The sequence below is a fragment of the Orcinus orca genome, chromosome 19 (genome assembly GCF_937001465.1).
Source record: "Orcinus orca chromosome 19, mOrcOrc1.1, whole genome shotgun sequence".
NCBI lineage: Eukaryota > Metazoa > Chordata > Mammalia > Artiodactyla > Delphinidae > Orcinus > Orcinus orca.
The window spans coordinates 34,846,804-34,870,462 of NC_064577.1; the positions used below are offsets into that span (position 1 = coordinate 34,846,804).

General features: G+C 44.1%; 1 protein-coding gene and 1 pseudogene across 2 annotated transcripts in view; both read left to right on the forward strand.

Moving 5' to 3' along the window:
- PITPNC1 (phosphatidylinositol transfer protein cytoplasmic 1) overlaps positions 1 to 23,659 on the forward strand; it is a 263,252-nt gene that overhangs the window by 51,447 nt on the left and 188,146 nt on the right. The window lies entirely within an intron of this gene.
- On the forward strand, positions 1,448 to 9,070 carry LOC125962068 (RNA-binding protein 4B-like; annotated as a pseudogene).

Here is a 23,659-nt window from a genome sequence, read left to right on the forward strand (position 1 = left end):
GACAAACTTTCAAGCAGTATTACCATACACTGTGCAACACCTTAAATTTTCAAAATCTGATCCGTGCATTCTATTCCCATTTGTACATACAAAGAATATTATTAACTTGTCCATGGTGGAAGAATATAGAATCTGGATCTTCTGGTATTTAGCCTACTGTTCTTTTGTCTATATTTCCTAGTATCCTGTATATAACAATCTGTGAAATTTTTTTGTCCTCTCCATGTGTTAGCCATATGGGGGCTTTGGGAAGGTCCAAGAAGGTAGATCTCCAGGGTGCCAATTTGCACAGTATATTATTGACAAGATATTAGAACTGATGTGCATTTGGATGGTTGTGGATGAGCTGAGGGCAATAGATGGACTCTGACCCATGTACCCCTAACTTCAAAGAGCAGACTAGTACCCACATTCACAATATGAGAGTTTCAAAGGCAGCGAAAGCATGCGCCTTGCTTTCTAGATAGCAGATTCTATATAGTCTCAGTTGCCTCTGTTATGTTCTGCATTCTGCTCTCCCATCTATGTATTTATCCCCAGTTTGATCATCATCTTTGGCATGTTTGTTTTGTAATCTGTATCTCTTTATAAAATCTATTGGCGGTCTGCTAGGAACAAACTGACAAGAAAAGCAACATGGCGCCCGCGAGCCTGAGGCAGCGCGCAGTGGCGCGTGCGTGAGCTGACGCGCGAGCAGTGCCGGGTCGCGCCGCCGGGGCTCGGGCGCCCGCCGCCATTTTGTAGGATTCTCTGAGACGCTAGAGACGTCGCCGCCGCCGGCGGCTCTTGTCAGGACGGTGACGCCGTTCATCGGACACCTGCCCCAGGAGGGCACAGAGCAGGCGATCCGCTGACTCCTTGAGCAGTGTGGGAAGGTGCGGGAATGTGACATCATTAAGAACTACAGCTTTGGGAATTCCCTGGCGCTCCAGTGGTTAGGACTCCTTGCTTTCACCAGGGAGGGCTCTGGTTTGATCCCTGGTCGGGGCACTAAGATCCCGCAAGCTGCACCGAAAAACAAACAACAACAACAGAAGCCACAAAACTACGGCTTTGTGCACATAGAGGACCAGGTGGCGGCCGAGGATGCCATCCACTACAAGCCGCACAGGGTGAACATCACCGTGGAAGCAGCAAGGATAAGAGCAGAGCTTCAGGGACTTCCCTGTTGGCGTAGTGGTTAAGAATCCGCCTGCCCATGCAGGGGACACGGGTTCCAGCCCTGGTCCACATGCTGCGGAGCAACTAAGCCTATAAGCCTGTGCGCCACAACTATTGAAGCCCGTGTGCCTGGAGCCCGTGCTCTGCAACAAGAGAAGCCACCGCAATAAGAAGCCTGCGCACCACAACGAAGAGTAACCCCCGCTCAATGCAACTAGAGACGCAACTAGAGAAAGCCTGCGCGCAGCAATGAAGACCCAATGCAGCCATAAATAAATAAATTTATTTAAAAAAGAAAAAGAGCAAAGCTTCAGCCAAGTTGCACATAGGCAACATCAGTCCTACTTGTACCAACCGGGAGCTTTGGGCCAGGTTGGAGGAGCATGGTTCAGTCATCGAATGTGACATTATGAAAGATTATGCCTTCGTACACGTGGAGCGGGCAGAGGATGCAGTAGGGCTGTCAGGGGCCTTGACAGCACAGAGTTTCAAGGCACACGAACATACGTGCAGTTGTCCACCAGCCAGCTTCGGACTGCCCCTGGGATGGGAGACCAGAGTGGCAGCTGTCAGTGTGGGAAAGAGGGGCACTGGTCAGAAGAGTGCCCAGTAGATTGTACGGGTAGTGTGGCGGACCTTACCGAGCACCGTAACAAACGGTATGGAGAGCGTGCACACCTGACACCGTTGGCTACGGGGAATCCGTGTGTAACAATGATGCATAGGGCGCACTCCACCACCAGCCTTACCGAGTCCGCTCTTAGGAGGCAGTGGCAGCAGCAGCTTCCGTGGCCAACTACCTACAACTATTACTTGTCCCATCTGCTTCAAGACCACAGCACAGCCCCAGGTGAGGATTATGCTAGTAGCTTCTCTTTCCTGTACAGTGGAATCCCTCCTACCTTGCTTTCCTTAGGAGTTGACCCCTCTCCCTGTCTACCTGCAACATCTCCTTTCCCTTTATTTTTATTTATTTTCAAATTTAATTTTCTTTAAAATTTTTTTTCAATTGGCTGCACCTCGTGGCATGCGGGATCTTAGTTCCCTGACCAGGGGATGAACCTTCTCCCCCCCACCCCCAAAGCGCTGCTGGGTCATGACCACTGGACCACCAGGGAATTCCCCTCCTTTCCCTTTAAAATGACCATATGTAGTGACAGGCAACCTTCTACTCTTCTCTGTTAGCTCTGGACTTTGACACTGAAGCTAATCTTCTGAAATTGCTAGGACCATTGGGATTTTGTTTGTTGTTGTTTTGTTTTGTCTTTTTATGGCTGATCGTGGTACAACATTAACTGAAATTTAGCCTTGCTTTACTCCACTTCTCTCACTTGTATTTTAATAAAATATTTTGACAAATAAACGTTTCTAACGCTTAAAAAAAAAAAAAGAACAGCAACTGAAGGAAAAGCACTTTCTTAATGTCGTTGCGTGGATGACAGGGTAGACTCTGTAATTAGCCTTTTTTTTGGCCGCACGCTTGCAGGTATCTTAGTTCCCTGACCAGGGTTCAAACCCAGGCCCCCAGCAGCGGAAGCGAGGAGTCCTAACCACTGGACCGCCAGGGAGTTCCCTATAATTAGCCTTTTTGATCTTGAGCCCTAAGTTCTTGCTGTTTATGTGAGTCCATAGCAATCTTAACAGTTCAGTGGTTTCAGTGACTATTTCTTTGCTAAGAATTCCCCAAGCCACAGCGTCAACCCCAGACTCTTTCCAGTTTTGCAGCTCTTTGCTGGATATTTGTACCTGAATATCTTGACAGCACCTCACAATCAACCTAAAACAGTATTTATGACACCACCTTCCCCCAAAACTGCTTCTGCTCCTGTCGTCCTTATTTGTTTTAGTGACACCAGCATCTTAGCTGCTAAGATTAGAAACTGTCTTCTTTCCCACCACCTCATTAGAAACTAAATAGTTGGTTCTGTGTCTTTTACCTGGACACGGCCTCTCGCTTCTTCCCCTCATCTCAGAGCCATCTTCTTTTTACACTGCCTCCAGAGTGAGCTTTCTAAAACTCAAATGTGATAGTCACTCAGCCCCCTTCAGATTCTGTAGTGACTTCCCACGACCTATGAGATGAAGTACCAACTTCTTACCAACTTCTTGTTTTCTCACTTACCCCGTCTCTAAGTGCAGCTTGCCCTTTAGTATCACCTATTTCTTTTCCCTCCCCAAGTCCTACTTGAGTTTTCATGCCTTCCTGCCTCTGCACACTGTTAAATCCCTGCCTCAGCTAAATGTCCGTTATCAGGATATTATCTCAAAATTTCCCTCTTCTAAAGGCTTCCCTACCCTTTCTTCTACCTCGAGCAGATATCTGCCCCTTCGCTCCTGTAGTTTTGTTTTAAAACAGCTTTATTGAGGTCTAATTTGCATACCATAAATTCACACGTAAGTATACTGATGAGTTTTAGTAAATCCATGTATTTGTGCAATTCAGTTTTAGTACTTTCTGTCACCCCACAAAGTTCTCTCTTGCCTGTTTGTAGACAGTCCTTGCTCTCACCCCAATCTCAGGCAACCACTGATCCGCTTCTGCATCTATAGTTTGTCTTTTCTAGAAATGTCATATAAAATCATACAAGGGCTTCCCTGGTGGCACAGTGGTTGAGAGTCCGCCTGCCGATGCAGGGGACACAGATTCGTGCCCCGGTCCGGGAAGATCCCACATGCTGCAGAGCGGCTGGGCCCGTGAGCCATGGCCGCTGAGCCTGCGCGTCCGGAGCCTGTGCTCCGCAACGGGAGAGGCCACAACAGTGAGAGGCCCGCGTAAAAAAAATAAAAAAAAAAAAAAAATCGTGCTACTTTAAAATCATACAATATGCAGTCTTTTGAGACTGGCCTCCCTCAGCATGCAGTTTTTGAGTCCATCCATATTGTTGAGTGTATCATAGTTGGTTCTTTTTTATTGCTGAGTAGTATTCCATTGTGTGGATATACCACATTTTGTTTATCCAGTTACCAGTTGATGGACGTTTGGGTTGTTTCCAGTTTGGGGCTATTATGAAAATACTGCTATGATCATCTGTATACAAGTCTTGGTATGGATGCATGTTTCCATTCCTCTCAGGTAGATACTTAAGAGTTGAATGTCTGGGTCATATGTTTAACTTTAACAGAAACCACCAGGCTGTTTTCCAAAGTGGCTGTTGCATTTTATATTTTACGTTCTGCTTTCTCCACATCCTTGCCAATATTTGGTATTATCTGTCCTTTTGATTTTAGATATTTTACTGGGTGTGGTGGTATCTCATTGTGGTTTTAATTTGCATTTTCTGTAGTCATTTAAAACTGCTTTCTATTATAGAATGTTTTGTTGTATTGATATATATCTTCTGATCTGTGCGCTATGCTAGGTTTTGGTAAGTGGATGAATGAACAATCCCATACTTAGGATGAGTGGCCAAATTCTCAGTTATTTTTGGAACAGAAAACACTGATAAGTTAACTTCAGAAATGATATAAAAGTCAAGTCTCTTTCCCTGAACAAATTTTTGCCAGAGTTTCTAAGAAGCAATAACCTTGACTGAACTAAGTTTTACTTTCTTTTTTTTGCTCACCCCTTGGTGGGAGGTAATGGATAAAAAATATAGACATAGCAGGAGAAGGAGAAAAGAAACAGTCTCTAAACGACTAAGAGCTTGTGGAATAGCTTGGGAGAGAGAACCATTTGGGTTCTTGGTTACTCCATGGTTCCAGGTGTGGGGACTCCATTAATACTGTGACCTCTGCTTCTCCCCACTTGCTTTTCTCTGTCAATTCAAACAGGAGTCTGCAGACATTTTCAGTAAAGGGTCACATAGTAAATATTTTAGGCTTTTTGGGCCAACACACAACATCAACGACATTATGTAGGTGCTTATATAATGAGAGACTAAACAAATTTCCACAAATTTTATTGATGAAATTCAAAACAGAATAATAATAATAAAAGGGTACAATTTTCTATTATACAGGTCTACTAATAAAAAGAATGGAATTCTTTTTTTTTTTTAATTAATTTATTTGTTTTCATTTTTGGCTGCGTTGGGTCTTTGTTGCTGTGCGTGGGCTTTCTCTAGTCACGGCGAGCGGGGGCTACTCTTTGTTGCGGTGTGCGGGCTTCTCATTGCGGTGGCTTCTCTTGTTGCGGAGCACGGGCTGTAGGCACGCGGGCTCTAGAGCGCAGGGTCAGTAGTTGTGGTGCATGGGCTTAGTTGCTCCGTGGCATGTGGCATCTTCCTGGGCTAGGGATTGAACCCATGTCCCTTGCATTGGCAGGTGGATTCTTAACCACTGTGCCATCAGGGAAGCCCAAGAATGGAATTCTTTTGAGGAGGATAATACTTTGGTTAATTGGAGTTCAGAGTTAGTGTTTCCTATCATCATGGTAGAAACAGGGCCTCATTCTCCAATGAGGCTTCACTGAAACATTGTGGTCTTCCATCCTGAGAATTCACCAGACTGTGCTGGCTGCATTTGCCCTTATAGTGGTGGCGAACTTTTCACATGGAGGAAGCAGCTTAAGAGGATAAGGTCTGGGGTAAGACTCCTTGGGTGTGAATTTCAGCAAAGACTCAGTAACTAGGAGATCTTTGGCTACTTACCTGACCAATCTAGGAGCTTCTGTTCCTTCATCTGTAAAATGGGTCATAGTACCTACTTCACAGGGTTGTTGTAAAGATTAAATACAAAGATTAGATTAGAATGGCAGTTTATAAATACTATTTTTCTTTTGATTTTTTTTTCCAGCGATTGAAAAATGTAAAACCATTCCTAACTCACAGGCAGGGTGGCAGGCTGGACTTGGCCTGCAGGATATAATTTGTGGACCCCTGCATTAGAGTATAAACTGGAATTATTGCCACTTACTTTAGAAGTAATGATTGCTTTTCCCCCCTAATTGCAGAGCACCATATGCTCACTGCAGAAAACTTGGAAAACAGAGAAAAGCACAATAAAAAAAAGTCATTCAGAATCTTTACCATCCAGAAGTGCTTCACTGGAGGTCCCTTGTCTTTGTATATATATATATACACATATTTTTTTAAATTAAAACAAACTCATACTATGCATACTGCTTTGTATCTTTTTTCACTTACTAATATATACTTGTCACTAATAATCTTCTATAACCTTAACCTGAATTTTAATGACTGCATACTGTTCTGTTATACAGATGCATTACAGTTTACTAAAACAGTTCCCAACAACATTAAAGTTGTTTTGAACTTTTCACCATTTGACATAACTCAGGTGTAAACTAATACACAAATGTTTGTACACATTTCTGATTAGTTCCTTGGGATAAATTACAAGAATTCAGTCCCTGGGTTAAAGAGTATCTACAGTTTTTTAAAAAGATTTTTTGATGTGGACCATTTTTGAAGTCTTTATTGAATTTGTTACAATATTGCTTCTGTCTTATGTTTCGGTTTTTTGGCCCAGAGGCATGTGGGATCTTAGCTCCTTGATCAGGGATCGAACCTGCACCCCCTGCATAGGAAGACGAAGTCTTAACCACTGGACTGCCAGGGAAGTCCCAAGAGTATCTATATCTTTTAAGTTTTGGTGTATCTTGCAAAATTGTTCCCTAGGGAAGGTGTATAGTTCTATACCCTCCCAAGTGGTGTATAAGAACATTGTCATTTACTGTGGTCTTATATTTTTACTTGGTTATTGGGCTTATGGATTTAAACGGTGAAAACATTTTTATTTTTGAAACAATTCAAATAGATTAAAATGTACAGACAGTAATGAAACTCGCACCCACGTACACACCAGAAAGATTACGCAAGTGTTAACATTTTGCTGTACTTGCTTGTGTTATTTTAAGAAAAACATGTTACAGATTAAAAACTAAGTCTGTCGGGGCTTCCCTGGTGGCACAGTGGTTGAGAGTCTGCCTGCCGATGCAGGGGACACGGGTTCGTGCCCCAGTCTGGGAGGATCCCGCATTCCGTGGAGCGGCTAGGCCCGTGAGCCATGGCCGCTGGGCCTGCGCATCCGGAGCCTGTGCTCCGCAATGGGGGAGGCCACGTCAGTGAGAGGCCCGCATACCGCAAAAAAAAAAAAAAAGTCTGTCATTATCATCCCATTCTACAGATGAGAATGGGAATCTCATATCATTGATGAGAGCAATCAATCTGCAAAAGGTTAAGAAATTGTGTAAGTGGTAAGAACAGGTAAGTGGTTTTACTTACTGGTAAAGTAAGTAAGAGGTTCTTATTTACAAGAACCTCTTGTAAATAGCATATGGCTAAATTTAAAAAAAAAATCCAGTCTTTTTTTTTTTTTTAGTCTGAGTTTTTTAACCAGCTATTTTAATCTGTTTGCATTTATAGTAACAGTTGATATTTTAAATTATTTCTCTTATTTCATGTTTTCTATTTTCCATACTTTTCCTTTGCTTTCTTTTTCTCATTTCCTGTCTCTTACTGAATTGAGTTTTATTGGTTCCTCCCTTTTTTCCTCTACTGGCTTTATTATCCTTAAATGTGTGTTCTTAGAAAGCAGTCTAAAATTAACTCCAGTCATTCCCCCTACCAGTTTATTTTCTTTTCATTTAACTTAAATTTCTCCTTGTTTTTGGTATTTTATAGCCTTTGATATTCTGCCATTTAACTATAGCATGTGTAGATTTGTTTTGGTTTATTCTGCTCAGAACTTGCTGTTATTCTCTACATGGGAGATTTATGGCTTTTACAATTCTGGAAAATCCTTAACTATTATCTTTAAAAATATTGCTCCCCTTCATGTCAGCAGCCATGAAAATGTGCCTCTCAGATCTCCTGCTGTGGGAAGCCTAGTTGACTGACCCCAGATGCCATGTCTCAGGATTCACTCAAAAGCCACACTTCCCCTGGGCTGTTACTGGTTGCTGGCTTAGTAAGATGTGGCTACTAGTGCTAGCCCATCCTGTAGGATATAGGACTCTTCTAATGGGGAGTCCTTGAGCCATGACTTTCTGGTCTGAGGTTTCTCCTTGCCCACTCCTTCTCTTCCCAACATCCTTTCTTGGCATCTGCTTATTGGAGGACCCAAACTAACACAGTCTCTCTATTTGCATCATCTGGATCTTGCATTAAATGCATCAGAATAGTCTCATTGTACTCCCTATTCCAGGAGCTATTCTTTCATGCCCCCTTTATCTCTGTGATGCCCCTTGGTAATTTCTTCAAATCTGTCTTCCATTTTACTTAATTCTCTCTTTACTTGTGTCTAATCTATTTAACGTATCTGTTGACTTTTTAATTTCAGTGATTATAATATTTATTTCTAGAAGTTCTATTTGGCTTATTTTCATACCTGGCTGTTTTTGGTATTTTTTTCCTCAGGGTTTTATTTCCTACTTTTATGTCTTTCATAGTTTTAAGCATATTTATTTCTTATTCTCTTTTTCAAATTTTAATTTTATTATCCCAAGTTCCTGGAATTCTTTTTTTTTTAATTAATTTATTTTTTTGCTGCTCTGGGTCTTCATTGCTGCATGGGGGCTTTCTCTAGTTGTGGTGAGTGGGGGCTACTCTTTGTTGAGGTGCATGGGCTTCTCATTGCAGTGGCTTCTCTTGTGGAGCATGGGCTTTAGGCACACAGGATTCAGTAGTTGCAGCATGTGGGCTCAGTAGTTGTGGCTCATGGACTCTAGAGCACGGGCTCAGTAGTTGTGGTACACAGGCTTAGTTGCTCCATGGCATGTGGGATCTTCCCGGACCAAGGATTGAACCTGTATCCCCTGCATTGGCAGGTGGATTCTTAACCACTGGACCACCAGGGAAGTAACCAAGTTCCTGGAATTCTAACAATCTTGTTTGTTGTGTTTGTTGTTTTCTTCTCATGATATATTGTAATTTTAAATTTTCTTATAAGCTGATCTTGAGTGGGGATTACTTTTTCTGTGACCTGATAACAGGCCCCCTCCAGAACAATTTGCATTGCTTCTTCTAGAGATCTCAGGAGTATCACTGGCTTGGGGCCAGTGTTTCTGCTAATTTCTTTTTTTTTTCTTTTTTATATATAAATTTATTTTATTTATTTTTGGTTGTGTTGGGTCTTCGTTGCTATGGGTGGACTTTCTCTAGTTGCGGTGAGTAGGGGCTACCCTTTGTTGCAGTGCGCGGGCTTCTCATTGCGGAGGCTTCTCTTGTTGCAGAGCACAGGCTCTAGGCACATGGGTTTCAGTAGTTGTGGCACGTGGGCTCAGTAGTTGTGGCTCGCGGGCTCTACAGCGCAGTCTCAGTAGTTGTGGTGCATGGGCTTATTTGCTCCACGGCATGTGGGATCTTCCCAGACCAGGTCTCAAACCTGTGTCTCCTGCATTGGCAGGCGGATCCTTAACCACTGAGCCACCAGGCAAGTCCCTGTACAATCAACTCTTTTTTTTTATTTTTTTTTATTTTTAATGACTTATTAGAACAAATACCTATAGATATCATTATATATATGATATATAAATTAATTATACAATATATCATGTATTAATTATTAAAACATACTCTGGTAAATATTATATATTCAATATGAAACAGGAGGAAAGGGGGCAGGGCACAACCTTTAAAAGAATTACATAGCCCGAGGACACAACATAAACTGATTAGAACAATATAGGTCCAAGATGGCGGACGAGTCTACTTCCACTAGACCTTGAGCCTCAGTATACACTCATTGTAACACATCAGCAAGCTAAGCGACACACCCACAGGTGCCACGACAGTTCCAAGGATGACCATAAAGGTCAAAAAGTGGGCGGTGGCTCAATTCCTAGAAATCCCCACCCCTTCCCCAAAATAGCTGGAATACTCCTCCCACTCATCAGCGTATGAAATTACTCACCCCTATAAAACTAACAACCCCATACCCTGGTGCTGCCCTCGCCTTCTTTTTTTTTTTTTTTTTTTTTTTATTTTATTTTTATTTTTTTTATAGGTATACCTGGATTTAATTCTCACTTCTACCACTTGGTAGCTGGATAGCCTTAGGCAAGTTTCATACCTCCCTGAAATTCACTTAATTCAGTCTGTAAAATGGCATAATAACTTATTATAGCATCCTTTTAGGAATTTTAAATCAGTTCTTGAAATAAAAGTACACAATATATAGACAAGTATGGAATCCTCAATAGATGTTTGACCTTTCATTTCTCCAGTATCCCACCCGCATCAAATAAAGAAAAATACTTTTTAAAATTTACGAATATTTCATTGTTGTAAAGTTAAAGCCATAAAAAGAATCAAATGGCCTACTATCATACCGTTAGAAGAAAAAAAGAAAGGTGTTCATGAGAGTTCCATATTAGAATACAAGTTTTCCTTAGGCACCTGTTTATGTATGCTATTCTGCTCTTTACAATAAATAATTAAATTTAAAAGACTTAATTCCTCACTTTAAGACCTTATTAGTTTACAAATTACATATTGACCTATGCTAAATTTTATACCGACCCATGCTAATGAATTCAGTACAGAAAACAAAAAACACTGCACTCAAGCAAACTACATATATATATATATATATATATATATATAAAACTTATATGAGGATTGCTACTCCAGCTTTCTTTTGGTTTCCATTTGCATGAAATACCTTTTTCCATCCCCTTACTTTCAGTCTGTATGTGTCTCTAGGTCTGAAGTGGGTCTCTTGTAGACAGCAAATATATGGGTCTTGTTTTTGTATCCATTCAGCCAATCTGTGTCTTTTGGTGGGAGCATTTAGTCCATTTACATTTACGGTAATTATTGATATGTGTGTTCCCATTCCCATTTTCTTAATTGTTTGGGGTTTGTTATTGTAGGTCTTTTCCTTCTTTTGTGTTTCTTGCCTAGAGAAGTTCCTTTAGCAGTTGTTGTAGAGCTGGTTTGGTGGTGCTGAACTCTCTCAGCTTTTGCTTGTCTGTAAAGGTTTTAATTTCTCCATCAAATCTGAATGAGATCCTTGCTGGGTAGAGTAATCTTGGTTGCAGGTTTTTCTCCTTCAACACTTTCAATATGTCCTGCCACTCCCTTCTGGCTTGCAGAGTTTCTGCTGAAAGATCAGCTGTTAACCTTATGGGGATTCCCTTGTGTGTTATTTGTTGTTTTTCCCTTGCTGCTTTTAATATGTTTTCTTTGTATTTAATTTTTGACAGTTTGATTAATATGTGTCTTGGCGTATTTCTCCTTGGATTTATCCTGTATGGGACTCTCTGTGCTTCCTGGACTTGATTAACTATTTCCTTTCCCATATTAGGGAAGTTTTCAACTATAATCTCTTCAATATTTTCTCAGTCCCTTTCTTTTTCTCTTCTTCTTCTGGAACCCCTATAATTCGAATGTTGGTGCGTTTAATGTTGTCCCAGAGGTCTCTGAGACTGTCCTCAGTTCTTTTCATTCTTTTTTCTTTATTCTGCTCTGCAGTAGTTATTTCCACTATTTTATCTTCCAGGTCACTTATCCGTTCTTCTGCCTCAGTTATTCTGCTATTGATCCCATCTAGAGTACTTTTAATTTCATTTATTGTGTTGTTCATCGTTGCTTGTTTCATCTTTAGTTCTTCTAGGTCCTTGTTAACTGATTCTTGCATTTTGTCCATTCTATTGTCCATTCTATCTCCAAGATTTCGGATCAACCTTACTATCATTATTCTGAATTCTTTTTCCGGTAGACTGCCTATTTCCTCTTCATTTGTTAGGTCTGGTGGGTTTTTATCTTGCTCCTTCATCTGCTGTGTGTTTTTCTGTCTTTTCATTTTGCTTATCTTACTGTGTTTGTGGTCTCCTTTTTTGCAGGCTGAAGGTTCGTAGTTCCTGTTGTTTTTTGTGTCTGTCCCCAGTGGCTAAGGTTGGTTCAGTGGGTTGTGTCGGCTTCCTGGTGGAGGGTACTAGTGCCTGTGTTCTGGTGGATGAGGCTGGATCTTGTCTTTCTGGTGGGCAGGTCCACGTCTGGTGGTGTGTTTTGGGGTGTCTGTAGACTTATTATGATTTTGGGCAGCCTCTCTGCTAATGGGTGGGGTTGTGTTCCTGTCTTGCTAGTTGTTTGGCATAGGATGTCCAGCACTGTAGCTTGCTGGTCGTTGAGTGAAGCTGGGTGCTGGCGTTGAGATGGAGATCTCTCGGAGATTTTTGCTGTTTGATATTATGTGCAGCTGGGAGGCCTCTTGTGGACCAGTGTCCTGAAGTTGGCTCTCCCACCTCAGAGGCACAGCACTGACTCCTGGCTGCAGCACCAAGAGCCTTTCATCCACAGGGCTCCTTAATTTGGGATGATTCGTTGACTATTCAGGTATTCCACAGATGCAGGGTATATCAAGTTGATTGTGGAGCTTTAATCCGCTGCTTCTGAGGCTGCTGGGAGAGATTTCCCTTTCTCTTCTTTGTTCTCACAGCTCCCAGGGGCTCAGCTTTGGATTTGGCCCCGCCTGTGCGTGTAGGTCGCCGGAGGGCGTCTGTTCTTTGCTCAGACAGGACGGGGTTAAAGGAGCCGCTGATTCGGAGGCTCTGGCTCACTCAGGCCGGGGGGTAGGGAGGGTCACGGAGTGTGGGGCGGGCCTGCAGCGGCAGAGGCCGGCGTGAAGTTGCAGCCTGAGGCGCGCCGTGCGATCTCCCGGGCGAGTTGTCCCTGCATCCCGGGACCCTGGCAGTGGCGGGCTGCACAGGCTCCCCGGAAGGGCGTGTGGCTAGTGACCTGTGTTCGCACACAGGCCTCCTGGTGGCGGCAGCAGCGGCCTTAGCGTCTCATGTCTGTCTCTGGGCTCCACACTTTTAGCCGCGGCTCGCGCCCGTCCCTGGAGCTCTCTCAAGCAGCGTTCTTAATCCCCTCTCCTCGTGCACCAGGAAACAAAGAGGGACGTAAAAGTCTCTTGCCTCTTCGGCAGGTCCAAACTTTTCCCCGGACTCTCTCCCGGCTAGCCGCGGTGCACTAACGCCCTGCAGGCTGTGTTCACGCCGCCAACCTCAGTCCTCTCCCGGCGCTCCGACAAAAGCCGGAGCCTCAGCTCCCAGTCCCGCCCGCCCCGGCGGGCGAGCAGAAAAGCCTCTCGGCTGGTGAGTTCCGGTCGGCCCGATCCTCTGCGCTGGAATCTGTCCGCTTTGCCCTCCGCACCCCTGTTGCTGTGCTCTCCTCCGCGGCTCCCAAGCTCCCCCACTCCGCCTCCCGAAGTCTCCACCCGCGAAGGGGCTTCCTAGTGTGTGGACACTTTTCCTCCTTCACAGCTCTCTCCCGCTGGTGCAGGACCCGTCCCTATCCTTTTGTCTCTGTTTAGTTTTTTCTTTTGCCCTAACCAGGTACGTGGGGGGTTCCTTGCCTTTTGGGAGGTCTGAGGTCTTCTGCCAGCGTTCAGTAGGTGCTCCGTAGGAGTTGTTCCACGCGTAGATGTATTTCTGGTGTATCTGTGGGGAGGAAGGTGATCTCCGCGTCTTACTCTTCCGCCATCTTCCCGGAAGTCCTGCTAATTTCTTAGGTTGGAACTTCCTGGATTACTCTGCTCAAGGCTCAGATCTGGATATCCATATTTCAGAGGAGAGGTTTCTTTTTCTCACTCAGAGCCCAGGGGCACACAAAATTGTCCTCTTGAACCCCTTTTCTAGGGTATGAGTTCCCCCCTGCCCCCAGTCTTCACTGAGGAAGCCCCTCTTTGAGGATCCTGCCTCTCCTCAAGTGTTTTAGTTCCAACTCTGTGCCTCATGGCAGCCCATGGTTCCACCTCCTTTGTCCACTTGGGTTTTAAAATGCAAGTCTGTAAGTTACAAAAGCAGTCTCAGAATCCACGTGCTTTCACTCAGTTTTTCCCTTTCTTTTTCAGGTCATATTTTACCCAGCATTCTTAAGTATTTGTAGTGGGAGGGTTTTTTCCACATTGTCTTAATCTGCCACCCTCTTGCTGCACCTGAAGTCCCATTTACCATATTCAGTTCTGTGCTGCAAGGCTTCTCAGGGTACCAGTTTCTAAGCAGTATCATTAGTGAAACCCATAAACTCACCCATTGTTAGAAAAGCCAAGTGCTTGAGATCCTATTGAGACTGTAGATATATAGTATGTCCTAAGGGATCTGGAAAAAAAGCTACCTTTGTTTTCCAACCCATGGTCACTTCATTGGTAAATCCAGGAAGTGCTGTAAGATTTTACAGATGGAACTGATGCTTAGAAAACAATGAAATTGAATCATCATCATCATCATTTCTTTTACGATACGGCCTAGGAACAGAGCTCTTCTGTTTTCCTCCCTTCTTTCTCCCAGCTTTCCCACCATCCTTCTCAATTTGTCCTTTGTCAACAGGGCAGAAAAGAAGGGCTGAAGTGATGTATGGGTATAATCCACTGTGCACTGCTAAAAAGATAAACTTAAATGAAGTGATTTATTACCTGGTGACAGGTATTCTGCCCCCAGAATTGTCTGTCAAAGTGAATGCTCATTGATTTTCCATACTTTCTCTGTCAGCCTCTGGATAGCCATTGTTCATTACAGGTGGATAAGATGCCAGCGTATTCTCGCAGCCTCCGCACTGTGCTGCAGGGGTTAGCCTTTATTTCTGTTCTAGGCCTCAGAACTCTTTGATTCTCTTGCTTTAAACTGTGTATATGAGAAGAGCAAATGCCACTGGTTTCTCAAATTACTCAAGTTAGAAGTAAAACATATTCTGTATTCCCATTTTGAAAAAGCTTCTAGAATCTTCCTACATGAGTCAAATAGATAATAGGTCCCAATACAACAGCACAGGATAATATATAGCTGTCAGGGCAGTGCTTGAGTCAGTCTGGTCCGTCTTAGAATAAAGATACTCCATATCCTTTGGGAACTAATGAAATAGGTAATTTTCTTTCACTTAAGGGGACCACATGCATATCATATAGGCCATGTCTTTCCCGTTTTGCTCCAAACCCATCCCATTGTGTTGGAGAGTGACAAGCAAAATCTTTTCAGCGACCACAGTGCAGCCTTGGGAGTCAGGATCAGTGTCGTGGAGTCTCAGCAATGACCAGGTGTTGAGGTGGTCTTAAAAATCTGAGAATTTTGACCTGGCATGAACCTTAGACCATTTAATCCAGTGTTTTAACTGTAGATGAGGAATCTGAAGCCTCAAAGTATGTTATAACTTTCTCATCATCACAGAATCAATCACACAGCCAGCACTCAACCTGGTCCTTGGACTTCCTGTCCATCACTGTTCCCTGGGGAACTTCTCTTCCACTTCTCACCTGGGTAGCAGTTCCATTTGCTTTCACAATGTACTGCTTGAATTTAAAGATGACTGTGTTGTCAGCGGCTCGCATCATTGAAGTTCATGTGTTTGGTCCTTTGACAAGGAGAGTTCTGCTGATTCTGAGTTGGGAGGAGGGAGCTTAGCTACGATTTTGATTTTTCCTTTTTTTCTATCGTGTGCTTAAGTATGGTGACCTGGACAAGAACACCACAAAGCAGGCACTTTCCAAATACACGTTGTACTGGAAAAAAGACTGCTTTTATGCAGTTGGGGTGGAGCCAGGGAAATTATTTACATGATGTAATGGTATTTTCTAAATGGCATATTTCAAGGAAAAAGACTAGTTGGATCACTAAATAATTATAGGCAAATACATAGATTGTATTTATATATACACACGTATATATAGTAATATACTAATCGTATATAGCATTTGTATTTTTTAAAACCATAAGTATCCTGTAGTAATTTGGACTTGTAAATGCCTTTGCATAGCAAGTAACAGTTTATAATAGCTAAGGAGAGATGAACACTGATAGTATTTTTCTTTTTGTATCTCTGATTGGCAGGTAGGGGGAATTGAAAGCTTGATTTGGGTTACTTTTTTGTTTATTTATTTATTTATCTATCTATTTATTTATTTATTTATGGCTGCATTGGGTCTTCATTGCTGCAGGCGGGCTTTCTCTAGTAGCGGCGAGCGGGGGCTACTCTTCGTTGTGGTGCTCAGGCTTCTCATCGCAGTGGCTTCTCTTGTTGCAGAGCACGGGCTCTAGGCGTGTGGGCTTCAGTAGTTGTGGCTTGTGGGCTCCAGAGAGCAGGCTCAGTAGTTGTGACGCAGGGGCTCAGCTGCTCTGTGGCATGTGGGATCCTCCCGGACCAGGGATCGAACCCGTGTCCCCCGCACCGGCATGCAGATTCCCAACCACTGCGCCACCAGGGAAGCCCAGTTTTGATTTTTTTCAATACTTAGTTACAATACTGATGAATCACTTTCTTAATTGAATATGTGGCGTGTATTTCCACAGTATGCATTTGTGGCAGCATCAGCTTTCCCTGAGCCCATACTAATAGTTCTTACAAGTTAGGCAGGATGTTGCCTTCATGGTGTAATGATTTGGTACTTCACATAGTGCTTTGGAGGCTGGAGGAAGCAAATTCAGCCCTCAGAAGTCCTTAACTTGGAGTCGAGAAGCATCACTGATACCAGGAGAAGCTACCTGAATGTGTATTTGGTGGTAAAAGTAAAAAGATATTTTATGTGTCCAGACAAGCAGAGGAAAAAAATATATAGACCTGCATTATATTCATTTTCTTCCCTGTGTTCCCTAGTGGCCTGATTATTCATCTGGCTGAGATGTAAGATCTTTTGAGCTTATAACATAATAGTTATTCATAAAGGCATTTAGGCTGATGGCTTTCTCAGAACGTCCTGCTGTTCAGGATGGACTTCATCTATATTTCAATGAATTTCTAAACGGGAGAAACAGAACATTTTCCCTTTGATTAATTCATTGGTTTTTTTAGTTCTTAAGGACCCATATGCTGGTGAACTCCAAAAGGAAGTCAGTAAAGGAAAAATGGTAAATTGGAACTGAAACCGTGAACTGGCCCCATAAAAATCTTTGAACACTGTCCTAAATTCAACATCTGAAATATAATGGGCCAGGCAAAGATCTATGAAAGCTAATTTTAAAAGCTAACGTAAAATTGCACCAAAGAAGGACATTGTTATGAGTTGTATAAAGTTCTTAGGCTGTTTCAGACCACTCTTTTACAACTCTCTGGCTTTTAACCTACTTTGCCCAAGAATCAAGTACTTTAGCAAATTATAACTAGTTAGGTCATAGACACATGCTTTGCGTTCTTGGGCTATTCACTGGGAGTATGCCCTCTGGAACTATGATTTTAAGATTTTACATTATTGGATGTATACCTGTCTTAGAGTGGTCCCCAGAGATCAACCCTAAGATGAGAAATGGGGGAGGTGATCCTAGGCAGCCCAAAGAGGAGCACAGGGCAGTGAGAAGGGGGAAGGAGGGAAGGCAGTAGAGTGTAAAGGAGAGAGTTTCCTACTGATCCGGTATAGAGGAAAAGGCCTTGAAAAACACCAAGGAAGATCATCTGTGCCTCAATTCTAGCACCAGTGTGAAATCCCATTTTAAATACCTTGTTGAAAAAGACTTGATAGCTGACGTAACTCTTTTTTTGCCTTATAAGTGATCTGTGAGATTGGATTTGCCAGTGTTGAGTTTTTCCCAACTTGAGTACACAGTGTCCAGGAACTAGCAAAATCAGCCTTTTGTAGTAGGATCTTTTTAGGACATGGCTCTGTCACCCAGGTATGAGGGGGGCACCTCCTTCTGACGTCCTTTCTCCAATCTGAGTAAGGGAGAACCAGGACATGAGCTTTCTCTCTGGTGCTTGGGGCGTCGGTGGGCTTGGGTCTGAACCTTCTCTGCCTAGTTGTCCTCAAGGGAGCACTGGAGTCCTTGAACTGGAAATTCTCTTCCCAGGATCTACCAGAAACCTCTAAAACTTCAAGGAAGCTTAATTCCCAATGTCTTGGGTCAGATTGTTCAGAAGTTGAGGGATTCTCATGGAGATGATATATGGGCCTAGGAGGTGGAGGTGAGGAGAGTGGCAGGGCAGTGGGGGAAAGGGGAGTTTTAGCTGGGTTTCTGGGGAGCTCTGTCTCCCCTTGCCCAGGGGTCAGCCTTTTGTTTCCCTCTCCCATGTCAGCCATTGATTGGTTATGGGCCTCCCTCAGGGCAGGTATAACCTTCTAGGTGGAGATGCTCCCATAGGCCAAAGGCAATTTTACAGACTAGGGGGCCAGATGGGACCCATTAGCAGTCAACACTTACAGCAAACCTTACGTGGTATAAAGGGATACAGGCAGGGCACTCTGGCCTTACCCAGCAGAGAATAGGGCCAGGCATTCACCTTTTCTTACTCATTCCCTTTAACACAATTCACCGCTCCTCCAAGTGTCCCTCTTCACAGCAGTCCTTTGCCCTTCCAAATTCAGTGTCCTCGGCCCCCTCCCTTGAAAAACTTACTCCTGGACATAGGAGGGGAGAATCAGATGCCCCTGCCTTCTGGCTGAGCTGGACCCCACTGGGGGTTCGCTGGCTCTGGGAGGAGTGGTGGTCCCTGGTGTTGGTGGGAGGTAGGATGGGAGATGATGAAGGCTTTCATCCTGATCCATCTTTCAACCATTTGCTTCCAGAGTCAACCCATGGCAAATAGGTCTCAGCAGTGAATATTAATTTTCTGCCCCAAACTATTTTCCTCCTATATACAGGGCTTTGACCCTACTGTTTGCAAAATAACAAGCTGGCGTTCTTGTGCTGAGGTCCGCTTGATTCCTTCTTGAGCCTGCTTTTGTTCCCATTTTAGCTGAAAAGGGCTTTGAGGCATCCAGATTTTTTTTCCTGACCTCAGATTTCTTTCCAGATACAAGATGGGGAGAGGGAGCTGTGGACGAGTGAGAAAGGTTTCAGGTGTACCTGTTTCATATTTACTCTGACCCAGAGTGACTGGGGTATTAATTTAATGGATGTTGTCACCAAGGCTTTTGAAGTGGCCGTAGTCGGTGACTGAATGGCAGTTACACAATTTTGAATTTGGGAACCAGGTATTGTTCTTTCGCTACACCAACCTGTCGCTTTAGGCATGTTATAAGGTTTGCTTTGCCCACACCCCAACCAGATTTGCTCTACAAGTTAATGTCACTCAGGGTAAACGCTACACTATCTCTGCATCAAAGCCACCTGCCAGCCACAGCCAGGTGTGTAGTGCATTTGGATATTGTGTTAAAATATCTCCATGACCTCTAAGAATAGAACTGCCATAGGTCAGCCTGATATTCTAGAAAGCTGTCCCTGGGACCTACTCCATCCATTAGAAGTGAGTCACTAAATGCAGCCCACATTCAAGGTGGGGGGGATTAAGCTCTACCTAGTAGAGGGAGGAGCATGAAAACAAGGTTGTTTAGGGGTGCTAAAACCACCACAGTGATTAATAAATGCTTTTGGAGAGATGCTTTGAGGCTATGCCAGAAACTTGTTTCTCCTTTAAAAACTTTCAACATTTACCAGTGGATCTCACCAGCAGCCATTATTACCATCATGTTCTGTTAATGGTTTTCCATTTCTTTCATTCCTTCTATGTTTATTTCTTGGAATTCTTCTGTGAGGTTGTTTTGTCCCTTCTCTTCCATTTATTTATTTATCCACTTATTTTTTATATCAGTATAGACTCAACAGGTATTTGTGTTATTCTCTAGGTGAGAGATGTTTTTAAAAGGGGAAAACAGCCTCTCTGAACCAGGTAGAGGGAGGTGGTGAGGGAGGGTGTGGATGCTGAGGAGGAGGACGTGGTGGAGGAAGACAAGTTCCTGAGAAGGCCGGTGAGAATGAGGTCCAAAAGAGGGGGGGCCTTGGCAAAAATGAGGGACACTCTGTTCTCAAAAACAGGGACAAAGAAAGCTTGCGAAGTTTGCTTTTTTTCTCAGGAAGGAGTTCCCATTAATTATCTTTTGTCTTCTCGGTCAGGATGTTTTTTGGTGACGACAGTAGGAAATTGGCTTTTGGAATTTAAATTTTCTTGGCGGAAATTCCTGGCCTCTGGAGGAGGCTTTCTTGAACCACAGCACTATTGACATCTGGACTGGCTCATTCTTTGTTGTGAGGGGCTGTCCTGTGCACTGTAGGGTGTTTAGTGGCATCCCTGGCCTCCACTCACCGGATGCCAGTGGCATCCTCCCCTGCTTCCCCAGTGTGATCACCAGAATGTATCCTGTGCCACCAAGTTGGAGGCAGTGCCACCAAATGTCCCCTGGAGAATAAAATGGCTTTTGGCTGAGAACCAGTGATCTGAAATAGCATACACCATGCTGGCCATGCACAGAACTCCTGAGTGTTACTTTTGAAAGACTAAGACGATGGCATTTACCTGAGCTCCTGCACAGAGAACTCTGCTGCCCTGGCGTGAACATCAGCGTGGCCGCAGTTGATAAGTGGGTGGGGGGGTTCTGGGGAACAGCTGATGATGTTCTCAGCACACAAGAGGAAATGGAGCTCTGGTTCTCAGAGGGTCTTTGTTCTGGCGAGTGTTGCTGTGGTTATAGCCTTGCCTTCTGGTGGTGGGTTGTTTTGCTTTCTCTGTGGTTTCTGTGTGCGTTTGAGAATCAGCTTCAATGTGATGTCAGCTGGGGACAAGAAGCTCTTCTCACCGATGAGTTTCTGAAAGCCCATTTGTTCTAACTGCAACATGACACTAACCTAGCTTGGGTGCACGTCGGTTGCTGGTAAAGTTGTTTCCTGAGCGAGCCGGGGATGGCGGGGACTCCTAGTCCTTTACAACTCTCGTTTTATTATCCAGAGACACTTCTGCATTTTGACTTTTTTTTTAAACCTTTTTTACCTTCAGTTAGTTTTTAACGAGACACTGCATTTCAAACATAGCAAACATGACAGAGATTGAGGAACGAGGGGGAGGCTGAAACGACCTTGCACGACCGCTGATGCCATCTATTGGTGGTTGGCAGAACTGATGCCCTTCGAAGCTTTGTTCATTGCACAGAAAGTTGGAAATTGGCAGCAGAGAACCTTCCTTGCACCCAGGGAGCTTGGGATTGGCAGGACAGGGGAAGAGTGGGGGGGGGGCGGTAATGTGGGTTTGCTTCGTAGATCAGCACCAGTCATCGGTGGGTGCCGGGAATCCATATTTAAAGTAATTTTAGGAGGATTTTTCAAGGTACTGGCTAGGTTGCCATTGGGACCTAAAATCCATTGATGAGTCAGTTGTCATTTAAGAAAGAATCCCAGTGCATTGGGCTTTGGGGTGTTAACAGAGCAGCCAGGAGATCTCAGCTAAAAACAGTCTCTTCCATAGAATTAACACGGAGCTGGTATTTGTGAAATTTGATTAGTCGGGGACACTATGAACTCATTCTAACCAAGGAAACTAAGACTCGATGAGTAAAATAACTATTGTATTTTATCTTCTTTCAAAGTGCTTTCAAATACTGCACATTTGTTTCTATACCAATCCATTTCGGCCAGCATATCCCCTTTTTCTGATACCAAACTGAGATTCCTAGAGATTAAGTTTCCTGGGTCCACATATCTAGTTGATAGTGAGAGCCAGAATTAGTCCAGCCAGTGGATCCTCAACCCTGGTTGCACATAAGACTCACCTGGGGTACTTAAGAAAAAGCCCAGTGATTGGCATCACTGCCACATATACTGATTTAATTGAGCAGGGGAAGGACTGGGTCAGGGGGTTCCCTTTCAGAACTATAGTGATTCTAATGTGTTGCCTGGATTGAACTGCTACAACTCAGAGTATGGTCTATAGGCCAGCAGCAGAGCATCATTTGGAAACTTGTTAGAAATGCAGAATCTCAGGCCCCATCCCAGAACTTCTGAATCAGAATCGGCACTGTAACAAGATTCCCAGGTGAAGTTTGGAAATACTGGGTGTTGCCTCTGAGGCAAGATTTTCTGAGCTGTCCATTGGTATCTCCACTGGGCACTCCAGCTTTTTTTTTTTACCATTCAGACAGCATTCGAGGGTTGGGTGGCCTCCACTGAGGGTTCCAGCTTCCCCCTGCCCTATGAGTTCTCCTAGACTGAGAACACAGGTGCTCCCCTCCTCCCCCAGAAGTCTTGTTCAGTGCTCGCAGGTAGAGTGTGTTTTCACAGGCCCCAGTTTCCGGGTGCATCGTAGCATTGTCACCAAACCAAGACTCCAGTCTAGGTGCCTCCAGGCTCTGCCTGTTGGCACCCTGATCAGTCGGTGATGAAAGGGTCACCTTGTGTTCAGCCCCTAAGAGTCTCACTTTACCTCTAGCTTAGAGACCGCTTGGATTGGAAAGGAAGGAGGTACTATGCCTTTTTCTTTCTCCCTAAAGAGAAAGTACTCTGGGTCAGTGTTTGTTTTTTGAATATTTGAATGAAATGAAGCCTGTGAGGGCATCTGGGAAACTTTTTGACGTTACAGACAGGCTTCATCCAACCCCAGCTGGGTTTCGGTGGAGGGACCTCTTACCCAGCAAACGCATCCATTGTCTTTTCTCAAAGAGATCTTTTTTAGTTCATTTCTTCAAATCCAATGCTCTACGAGTGATCTTTTCTAAATCTGTAGCTGCATTTTGGGTAGTGCCTGAAAGAGACACAGAAGTCCCTGTTCAGCCTCTTTTTGGGAAACTGAGAGCCTTGGCTTCTTTTCCACCCGTCCTCTGCTGTTTTTAACAACAAACCCCCTTTGATGAAGGGCCAGTCTGAGCTGGGCAGAGCCAACCATTTCTCCTCACTTCCAAGCTCCCCTCCACCATCTCCTCTCCCTCTTCCAACCTTCCTCCCCGCAGGAACAAAACAATAACAAATGAAACTGGGAAAAAACAAGGGAGGTTTGTCCCCATTTCTGAAATCCTTTGAAAGGATGTTACTGAAAGAGGATTCAGAAGTGCATGGAGGGTTTCTATGTCTCTTTTTCTGGAAGCGTTGGGAGGTCTCTGTGCACCCGATCTGGAGAGACTGGAATGATCATTTCTGCACGGAAGCCACTCATTAGTGGCTACCAACAAGAAGACCTTGCCAGGTGCTTGTCATGCCTCTGAATTCAGAGGTTTTGAAAAGACCCCAAATGGGGCTTGTGGCTTTCTTCAGTCTTGTTGGGTTTCATTTTTTTCCCCTTCCTCTTCCAGCCACTCTGTTCTCTGTCCAGCGTTTCTCCTCTGTTGCCCACAGCAACCCCAGCAGTTGGTACTGGAGTAGGGGGAGCTGGAGGCCAGGTTACCTCAGAGTCAAGAAATCCTTAACTGATCAAGTCACCAGAGTCATACACAGGAATAGGTTTTCCGGAAAATCTCCCGATTCAAACCACCCTCCACAGCTCTCCCCCACCTTGCCTTTCCAGAGAGGCTTGTTTCTTCTGGTCCCCGAGAAGCCAGTTACTGAGACACCCGGGCCCCACCTCTGGAGGCATCTGTTTACAAACAGTGCTGCGTAAACTCTCTAACGCGTTTCTTTTCAGCTCACACTTTCCCTCCACACAGACAGAGTCCGTAGGCTCTTTTACAGTGGAGGGTGTTACAGAATATAGTATCACTCTCCCTGTGCAGAGAGACAGACTGGGGGAAGAATCAGCCCACGGCCAGTGGTGTAGAATAGTCAGCCAGGCTGTAAGGTTTTTTCTCTTTTGCTCTTTACCACAGGAAAGCGCTTTGTCAGGAGGAAGTGCCAGTGTCGTCATGGAAATAAATGATCAGGCGGTAGCAGCCAGATGAATTGAGCCGTCCTTGATTTCGGAGACCTCTACCATTAATA